Source organism: Triticum urartu, chromosome 4 (genome assembly GCF_003073215.2).
Source record: "Triticum urartu cultivar G1812 chromosome 4, Tu2.1, whole genome shotgun sequence".
NCBI lineage: Eukaryota > Viridiplantae > Streptophyta > Magnoliopsida > Poales > Poaceae > Triticum > Triticum urartu.
The window spans coordinates 21,209,784-21,218,345 of record NC_053025.1 but is presented as its reverse complement, the minus strand read 5'-3'; positions in this window follow the sequence as shown (position 1 = coordinate 21,218,345).

Sequence of the window (8,562 nt, the reverse complement as noted above, 5' to 3'; positions counted from 1 at the left end):
GGCGCTGGAGCTCGAGAATGGATGCGCAGAGAGAAGGAAGGCGTGGGTGAAAGAGGTGAATCCTTATCCCTTTATAAAGGTAGTGAATATCAAGCGCCTCCCCAAGGGTCATGCAGGCGGCGCGGTTGGATTACCCACACCCATATTGATGAGAATCCCGTAATAAGGGGACACGATCTCTGCTTTGACAAGACGTGCCAGTAAAACCGCATCTTAAAACATGGAGCAGGAGGCTAAAACGGTTCGAAATAATGACCGGGCTATGACGTGATGTCACGCTACAAAAGTTGTCAGTGGATTGGACTCATAAAATATTATACTCTCTGCGTGTGGTACTTGTTTTGCAGAGCCGGACACGTTTTATGTGTTCAAAGGCTGTTTTGGAGTATTCGGGGAAGGAATCCGCCTTGCAATGCCGAAGACAATCTGCGCGCCGGACACCTCATCATTGAAGCCTGGTTCAGGGGCTACTGAGGGAGTCTTGGATTAAGGGGTCCTCGAGCGTCTGACCTGTTGGACATGGGCCGGACTAATGGGCCGTGAAGATACAAGACAAAAGACTCTCTCTAGTGTCCGGATGGGACTCTCCTTGGCGTGGATGGCAAGCCTGGCGTTCGGATATGAAGATTCCTTTCTCTGTAACCAACTTTGTACAACCCTAGTCCCCTCCGGTGTCTATATAAACTAGATGGTTTAGTCCGTAGAGGCAATCATAATCATACAGGCTAGACTTCTAGGGTTTAGCTACAACGATCTCGTGGTAGATCAACTCTTGTAATCTTCATACTCATCAATATCAATCAAGCAGGACGTAGGGTATTACCTCCATCAAGAGGGACCGAAACTAGGTAAACATCGTGTCCCCTATCTCCTGTTACCATCGATCCTACACGCACAGTTCGGGAACCCCTACCGAGATCCGCTGGTTTTGACATCAACAGGGGGCGGCGGCCAGGAGGGGGAGACTTGCCCCCCCCCCAAGCAAGGTGGGAGGCGCCCCCATAAACCCTAGGATACTTGGGCCCTTGGGGACGCACCAGCCCACTAGGGGGCTGGCTCCCTCCCACATTCAGCCCATTAAGTCCTCCGGGGCAAGTGACCCCACCCGGTGGACCCCCGGACACCTTTTGGTGGTCCCGATACAATACCGATAACCCCCCCCCCCCCCCCCGAAACCATTTCAGCGACTCGAACTGGACTTCCCATATATAAATCTTCACCTCTGAACCATTCCGGAACTCCTCGTGACGTCCGGGATCTCATCCGTGACTCCGAACAACCTTCGGTAACCACATACAATTTCCCATAACAACTCTAGCATCACCGAACCTTAACTGTGTAGACCCTACGGGTTCAGGAACTATGCAGACATGACCGAGACATCTCTCCGGCCAATAACCAACAGCGGGATTTGCATACCCATGTTGGCTCCCACATGTTCCACGATGATCTCATCGGATGAACCATGATGTCAGGGATTCAATCAATCCCGTATACAATTCCCTTTGTCCATCGGTATGTTACTTGCCCGAGATTCGATCGTCGGTATCCCCATACCTCGTTTAATCTCGTTACCGGCAAGTCTCTTTACTCATTCTGTAATGCATGATCATATGGCTAACTCCTTAGTCACATTGAGCTCATTATGATGATGCATTACCGAGTGGGCCCAGAGATACCTCTCCGTCATACGGAGTGACAAATCCAAGTCTTGATTCGTGCCAACCCAATAGACACTTTCGGAATACTTGTAGTGCACCTTTATAGCCACCCAATTACGCTGTGATGTTTGATACACCCAAAGCATTCCTACGGTATCCGGGAGTTGCACAATCTCATGGTCTAAGGAAATGATACTTGACATTAGAAAAGCTCTAGCAAACAAACTACACAATCTTGTGCTATGCTTAGGATTGGGTCTTGTCCATCACATCATTCTCCTAATGATGTGATCCCATCATTATCAACGACATCCAATGTCCATGGTCAGGAAACCACAACCATCTATTGGTCAATGAGCTAGTCAACTAGAGGCTCATTAGGGACATGTTGTGATCTATGTATTCACACATGTATTACGGTTTCCGGTTAATACAATTATAGCATGAACAATAGACAATTATCATGAATAAGTAAATATAATAATAACTATTTTATTATTGCCTCTAGGGCATATTTCCAACAACTTTTGGTTTGACCGGACAGATATAGCTCAGTGTTTCACGTAAGTTAGGCGTCTTGACTGAACAAGCTCAAAGATTACAGATGGGTGACACTCGGAGGAATCGAAACAGAACAGAACATATCTCTAGCATCCAAAATACCTGAACATCTCGTTCGGAGTGCCCGAATAGTCGTAGCTAACTTAGGCACACACTCTCGAAGACTCAAAGGGTCCAAAGGCATACCACTCGAAGACTCTGAACAAAAAAACAAAGAGAAGTTTAGGTGGAAGAGTGAGGGTTTCTGGGGGAGTAATGGAGGCTTGAGTTTGAGCACTTAGCAAGAAATATATTCTCCTCACTAGGTCTAAGATCATCATTTGCTAGTACTCACATACATATATCTTAAAAGGTGATATTAAATGAAAAGAATCTCCAAACCTTTGAGGAGTTGTGTGATACGTCTCCAACGTATCTATAATTTTTGATTGCTCCATGCTATATTATCTATTGTTTTAGACATTATTGGGCTTTATTATCCACTTTTATATTATTTTTGGGACTAACCTATTAACCGGAGGCCCAGCCCAGAATTGCTGTTTTTTGCCTGTTTTAGGGTTTCGAAGAAAAGGAATATCAAACGGAGTCCAAACGGAATAAAACCTTTGGAAACGTGATTTTCTCATAAGATAAGATCCAGGAGACTTGGACCCTCCGTCAAGAAAGCCATGAGGTGGTCACGAGGGTAGGGGCCCCCCCCTAGGGCATGCCCCTGCCTCGTGGGCCCCTCGAAGCTCCACCGACGTACTTCTTCCTCTTATATATATCCGCGTACCCCAAAACGATCGGGGACGGAGCCAAAAACCTAATTCCACCGCCGCAACTTTCTGTATCCACGAGATCCCATCTTGGGGCCTGTTCCGGAGCTCCGCTGGAGGGGCATCGATCACGGAGGGCTTCTACATCATCATCCAAGCCCCTCTGATGAAGTGTGAGTAGTTTACTTTAGACCTACGGGTCCATAGCTAGTAGCTAGATGGCTTCTTCTCTCTTTTTGGATCTCAATACAATGTTCGCCCCCTCTCTCGTGGAGATCTATTCGATGTAATCTTCTTTTTGCAGTGTGTTTGTTGAGACCGATGAATTGTGGGTTTATGATCAAGTCTATCTATGAATAATATTTGAATCTTCTCTGAATTCTTTTATGTATGATTGGTTATCTTTGCAAGTCTCTTCGAATTATCAGTTTGGTTTGGCCTACTAGATTGGTTGTTCTTGCCATGGGAGAAGTGCTTAGCTTTGGGTTCGATCTTGCGGTGTCCTTTCCCAGTGACAAAAGGGGCAGCAAGGCACGTATTGTATCGTTGCCATCGAGGATACCAAGGTGGGGTTTTTATCATATTGCATGAAACTATCCCTCTACTTCATGTCATCTTGCTTAAGGCGTTACTCTGTTTTTAACTTAATACTCTAGATGCATGCTGGATAGCGGTCGATGAGTGGAGTAATAGTAGTAGATGCAGAATCGTTTCGGTCTACTTGTTTCGGACGTGATGCCTATATACATGATCATACCTTGATATTCTCATAAATATGCTCAATTCTGTCAATTGCTCAACAGTAATTTGTTCACCCACCGTAGAATAATTATGCTCTTGAGAGAAGCCACTAGTGAAACCTATGGCCCCCGGGTCTCTTTCTCACCATATCAATCTCCATCACTTTATTATTGCTTTGTTTTTACTTTGCTTTTACTTTATTTACTTTGCATATCTATACCAAAAATACCCAAAAAAATATTATTTATCATCTCTATCAGATCTCACTTTCGTAAGTGACCGTGAAGGGATTGACAACCCCTAAGCGTGTTGATTGCGTTGAGCTATTGTTTGTGTGTAGGTACGAGGGACTCGAGCGTAGCCTCCTACTGGATTGATACCTTGGTTCTCAAAAACTGAGGGAAATACTTACGCTACTTTGCTGCATCATCCCTTCCTCTTCGGGGAAATCCAACGTAGTGCTCAAGAGGTAGCAAGAAGAATTTCTGGCGCCGTTACCGGGGAGTCTGCGCAAAAGTCAACATACCAAGTACCCATCACAATCCCTATCTCCCGCATTACATTATTTGCCATTTGCCTCTCGTTTTCCTCTCCCCCACTTCACCCTTGCCGTTTTATTCGCCATCTCTCTTCCTACCTCTCTCTCTCTCTATTTGACTAAAAACTTTTGCCGTTTGCTTTTTGTTTGCTCGTGTGTTGGATTGCTTGTTTGTCGCGATGGCTCAAGATAATACTAAATTGTGTGACTTCACCAATACCAATAATATTGATTTCCTTAGCACTCTGATTGCTCCTCTTACCGATGATGAATCTTGTGAAATTAATACTACTTTGTTGAATCTTGTCATGAAAGATCCGTTCTCCGGCCTTCCTAGTGAAGATGCCGCTACACATCTTAATAGCTTCGTTGATTTGTGTGACATGAAAAAGAAAAAATATGTCGATAATGATATTGTTAAATTGAAGCTATTTCCTTTTTCGCTTAGAGATTGTGCTAAAGCTTGGTTTTCGTCTTTGCCTAAAAATAGTATTGATTCATGGAACAAGTGCAAAGATGCTTTTATCTCTAAGTATTTTCCTCCCGCTAAGATCATCTCTCTTAGAAACGATATTATGAATTTTAAACAAATTGATCATGAACATGTTGCACAAGCTTGGGAGAGAATGAAATTAATGATACGTAATTGCCCTACTCATGGTTTGAATTTGTGGATGATTATACAAAAAATTTATGCCAGATTGAATTTTGCTTCTAGAAATCTTTTAGATTCGGCCGCGGGAGGCACTTTTATGGAAATCACTTTAGGAGAAGCTACTAAACTCCTAGACAATATTATGGTTAATTATTCTCAATGGCATACTGAAAGATCTACTAAAAAGGTGCATGCGATAGAAGAAATTAATGTTTTGAGTTGAAAGATGGATGAACTTATGAAATTATTTGCTAATAAGAGTGTTTCTTCTGATCCTAATGATGTGCCCTTGTCTACTTTGATTGATTATAATAATGAATCTATGGATGTGAATTTTGTTGGTAGGAACAATTTTGGTAACAACGCGTATAGAGGAAATTTCAATCCTAGGCCTTATCCTAGTAATCCCTCTAATAATTATGGTAATTCCTACAACAATTATTATGGAAAGTATAATAAGATGTCCTCTGATTTTGAATCTAATATTAAAGAATTTATTTCTTCACAAAAGAATTTTAATGCTATGATTGAAGAAAAATTGCTTAAGATTGATGATTTGGCTAGGAACGTTGATAGAATTGCTCTTGATGTTGATTCTTTGAAACTTAGATCTATTCCACCTAAGCATGATATCAATGAGTCTCTCAAAGCCATGAGAATTTCCATTGACGAGTGCAAAGAAAGAACTGCTAGGATGCGTGCTAAGAAAGATGCCTTTATAAAAGCGTGTTCTTCTAGTTCCTATGAAAATAATGATGAAGATCTAAAAGTTATTGATGTGTCCCCTATTAAATCTTTGTTTTGCAATATGAATCTTGATAATGATGGGACTGAATATGATCCACCTTTACCTAGAAGGCGTTCTAAGAATTCGGAATTTATTGATCTTGATGCTAAATTTGGTAAAAGTGGGATTGAAGAAATTAAAACCCTAGATGTTGCTAAACCCACTATTATGGATTTCAAGGAATTTAACTATGAAAATTGCTCTTTGATTTATTGTATTTCCTTGTTGCAATCCGTGCTAAAATCTCCTCACGCTTATAGTCAAAATAAAGCGTTTACTAAACATATTGTTGATGCCTTGATACAATCTTATGAAGAAAAACTTGAATTGGAAGTTTCTATCCCTAGAAAACTTTATGATGAGTGGGAACCAACTATTAAAATTAAAATTAAAAATTATGAGTTTTATGCTTTGTGTGATTTGGGTGCTAGTGTCTCTACTATTCCCAAAACTTTGTGTGATTTACTAGATTTCCGTGATTTTGATGATTGCTCTCTAAACTTGCATCTTGCGGATTCCACTATTAAGAAACATATGGGAAGAATTAATGATGTTCTTATTGTTTCTAATAGGAATTATGTGCCCGTAGATTTTATCGTTCTTGATATAGATTGCAATCCTTCTTGCCCTATTATTCTCGGTAGACCTTTCCTTAGAACGGTTGGTGCAATTATTGATATGAAGGAAGGGAATATTAGATTTCAATTTCCATTAAAAAAGGGCATGGAACACTTCCCTAGAAAGAAAATAAAGTTACCATATGAATCTATCATGAGAGCCACTTATGGATTTCCTACCAAAGATGGCAATACCTAGATCTATTCTTGCTTGTTATGCCTAGCTACGGGCGTTAAACGATAGCGCTTGTTTGGAGGCAACCCAATTTTATTTTTATTCCTTGCTTTTTGCTCCTGTTTAGTAATAAATAAATTATCTAGCCTCTATTTTGGTTGTGTTTTTTGTGTTTAATTAGTGTTTGTGCCAAGTAGAACCATTGGGAAGACTTGGGGAAAGTCTTGTTGAACTTGCTGTAAAAAACAGAAACTTTAGCGCTCACGAGAACTGCTGTCATTTTTATTTGGAAAGTTCTATTTAGTTAATTCTTTTTTCAGATGATTAATTGATAAATTACTCACGTCCAGCAATTTATTTTAGAATTTTTTGGGTTCCATATCTTGCGCTAGCTACAGATTACTACAGACTGTTCTGTTTTTGACAGATTCTGTTTTTCGTGTGTTGTTTGCTTATTTTGATGAATCTATGGCTAGTAAAATAGTTTATAATCCATAGAGAAGTTGGAATACAGTATGTTTAACACCCATATAAATAAATAATGAGTTCATTACAGTACCTTGAAGTGGTCTTTTGTTTTCTTTTGCTAACGGAGCTCACGAGTTTTCTACTTTAAGTTTTGTGTTGTGAAGTTTTCAAGTTTTGGGTAAAGATTTGATGGATTATGGAACAAGGAGTGGCAAGAGCCTAAGCTTGGGGATGCCCATGGCACCCCCAAGATAATCTAAGGACACCTAAAAGCCAAAGCTTGGGGATGCCCCAGAAGGCATCCCCTCTTTCGTCTACTTCTATCGGTAACTTTACTTGGAGCTATATTTTTATTCACCACATGATATGTGTTTTGCTTGGAGCGCCTTTTATGATTGGAGTCTTTGCTTATTAGTTTACCACAATCATCCTTGATGTACATACCTTTTGAGAGAGCCATACATGATTTGGAATTTGATAGAATACTCTATGTACTTCACTTATATCTTTTGAGCTTTATAGTTTTGCTCTAGTGCTTCACTTATATCTTTTAGATCACGGTGGTGGATTTGTTTTATAGAAACTATTGATCTCTCATGCTTCACTTAGATTATTTTGAGAGTCTTAATAGCATGGTAATTTGCTTAATAATAATATGCTTGGTATGCAAGATTAATAATAAAACTTTCGTATGAGTGTGTTGAATACTAAGAAGAAATTGATGCTTGATAATTGTTTTGAGATATGAGGATGGTGATATTAGAGTCATGCTAGTTGGTTGTGAATTTGAGAAATGCTTGTGTTAAAGTTTGTGATTCCCGTAGCATGCACGTATGGTGAACCGTTATGTGATGAAGTCGGAGCATGATTTATTTATTTATTGTCTTCCTTATGAGTGGCAGTCGGGGACGAGCGATGGTCTTTTCCTACCAATCTATCCCCCTAGGAGCATGCGCGTAATACTTTGCTTTGATAACTTCTAGATTTTTGCAATAAGTATATGAGTTCTTTACGACTAATGTTGAGTCCATGGATTATACGCACTTTCCTTCTTTCCACCATTGCTAGCCTCTCTAATACCGCGCACTTTTTGCCGGTATCACACACCCACCAAATACCTTCCTCAAAAAATCCACCATACCTACCTATCATGGCATTTCCATAGCCATTCCGAGATATATTGACATGTAACTTTCCACCATTCCTTTCATTATGAAAAGCTCCATCATTGTCATATTGCTAGCATGATCATGTAGTTGACATCGTATTTGTGGCAAAGCCACCGTTCATAATTCTTTCATACATGTCACTCATGAGTGATTGCACATCCCGGTACACCGCCGGAGGCATTCATATAGAGTCATATTTTGTTCTAAGAATCGAGTTGTAATTCATGAGTTGTAAATAAATAAAAGTGTGATGATCATCATTATTAGAGCATTGTCCCGGTGAGGAAAGGATGATGGAGACTATGATTCCCCCACAAGTCGGGATGAGACTCCGGAAAAAAATAAAAAAAGAGGCCATAAAAAAAGAGAAAGGCCCAAATAAAAAAATATGAGAGAAAAAGAGAGAAGGGACAATGTTTCTATCCTTTTACC